This window comes from Limulus polyphemus, unplaced genomic scaffold (assembly GCF_000517525.1).
Source record: "Limulus polyphemus unplaced genomic scaffold, Limulus_polyphemus-2.1.2 Scaffold826, whole genome shotgun sequence".
Taxonomy (NCBI): domain Eukaryota; kingdom Metazoa; phylum Arthropoda; class Merostomata; order Xiphosura; family Limulidae; genus Limulus; species Limulus polyphemus.
This window is the reverse complement of record NW_013666436.1, coordinates 232,652-235,007: the sequence shown is the minus strand read 5'-3', so window position 1 is coordinate 235,007 and position 2,356 is coordinate 232,652.

The following is a 2,356-nucleotide window of genomic DNA, read 5'->3' as shown; positions in this document are numbered from 1 at the left end:
TCACCTGTATCACTAAGCAATAATTTGCAATTCACAAAGTTACTATTTGTTTGTATGTTTATTACAAAAAAAAATTTAAAAAAATGGCGCAATAATCATTAATTGTCAATTTCGTCATTAAATACTACACCAAATACAAAGTAAGTAGCACCATTAAATTTCTTGTAAAAAACTGGTTATTATGAAGTTATTTTAAAATTTGTAAGTTCAACCGTATTGTTTCCTATAGCGAACAAAATAAACAAATAAACAAACTTCCTCTTTGATATATATAGATAGATAGATTCTTCAAGATCTTGTTTTTATCATATTACGCCTTTTAATGAAGATGGGAACATTGACAGGGAAATAAAATAATAGCCAGTGCTCGACGAGAGATTTTCGTTTATAAAATTTTGTTATTGTTCTCGACATTATTTTATTTTATTACCTAGTCTCCATCAATACTATTTGCAAATAGTCAATAATATTGTAGGTCCATTTTATTGTTGTTCTTTCTACGCGCCGTTATAAGACATTTTCATCTCATCATTTAATTTTTTTTTGTGCATATATTGTTGTATAAACGAAGTTTTATAATAATGGAATGTACGAAAAGTGACCCGAAAGACGGGGCTAACTCGGTAACCTGTGGCCCGATTTTAACGAAATTTGTTTTATTCCGTTTCTATTCTCATTTCATTATAAATATGACGCTATTGTGTGTCGTTTTTGCTGTATTTAATTACAGACAAGCACACACACACACACACACACACACAAACAATCAAAGTTTTAGTAGTATACAGATGACTATTGTCTGGTTGTTGGCGTCGAAGAACCAGAGAGTCAAATACATAAGAGATAGAGAACTGTGGAAGTACTTTCACTTTTATGTTCCGGCCGAAGCATAAATAAGTTATCCAACAAGTCTACAGGTTATGTACTTCAACCTATGATTTACATACAATTATAATTCATCCCAAGCTCGTTTTTTACCTATTTGAATAGACTACCTTCCTAGAATACCAAAGCAAACCTACTAGCTTGAAAAAACCTACTAGCTTCATTCTAAAAAAATCGTAAGAAGACTATTAACGCATCACGTATAGGCCTATCGTAAACAAAGAATGGTGACTGCAAGCATAGGCCTGAGAGATCCTGGATAGACAAATAATTTAGTTGTCGTACCCTATATTTCAATGGGTTGAAGTTACTGTAATCATTCTGGGAAATTCAAAAGTGTCTACAAAACACCTCACTAAAGACTACAAGTTCTTCCATGGGTCATATATGTATATGATATTGAAGGTAGGTCATCTGTAACGTTTTGGAAAGTTTGTTGTCGTGTTTATAATTTTGATATTGATTATTAGTTATTTAGTATTGTATGTATATATATATAAATACTTTGATGAACAAAACTTCATATCAGTTTAAATATACAGTACTAGACCTGTTCACTCACTTTAGGTCTGTACATTGATAGGAGATGGGGCGACACTGTGTTAAAGGGCCAATTTGAGCTTTATTCACAATAATATCAGATCTTTAGATGCAGACATTATATAGACAAGTTAGGACAATTGAATGCAAAGGCCTGTTTAGCACTATAATTTCCTATATATGTTTAACATTTTATATGGCCTTATTATAGGCCCAAGCCCTATTACTAGTAATAGTAGTATTAGGCTTGGCCTATGTAAATTTGCAGTTTAGTTTTGCATTATTTGCCGAAAACAGCGGGCCTTCATCACATCGGATCTGTACAAGCCACTGTTTCCGTCTTTTAACATCTGTTGGAAAGTTATGGAACAAGAGAAACTTCTTGTATCGTGCATCATTAGTGCACATCGGAACACAACAGTGATACGAAGCCATTGTTTTTTGTTTGCGTTAAGAGCCCCGTTCTTGATTTCGGATAATGATATCGGTCTATACTACATAACCTTCACCTGATTAGCTCGTTTCTACGATCTTGCGAAATTCGGTCAACACAGGTGTAACTGCATAGAAATTTAGAAAAATTGCTTATTTGTTTCTTGGTTTGCTGTTAAGCATAAAGCTACACAATGGGCTATTTGTGCACTGACCACCACGGGAATCAAAACCTGGTTTTTAGTATTATAAGCCTTCGTACTAACCGCTGCACTATTGAGTAATTTAAAAAAAGTACTTTAATTTACTTGAATAAATATATTGTTACGTCTCTGTTCGTTAGTTGATTTTCCGTAACTTCGTTCCGACGAAACTTTAGCCACACAAGTCCTTACTTAATAAAACTGGTTTATTCTTTCCGAATACAACTTTACGATACACTTATTTTCAACAGTCGCGCTATAACAAACGCTATATCTCACGTGGCCAACAATCTTTT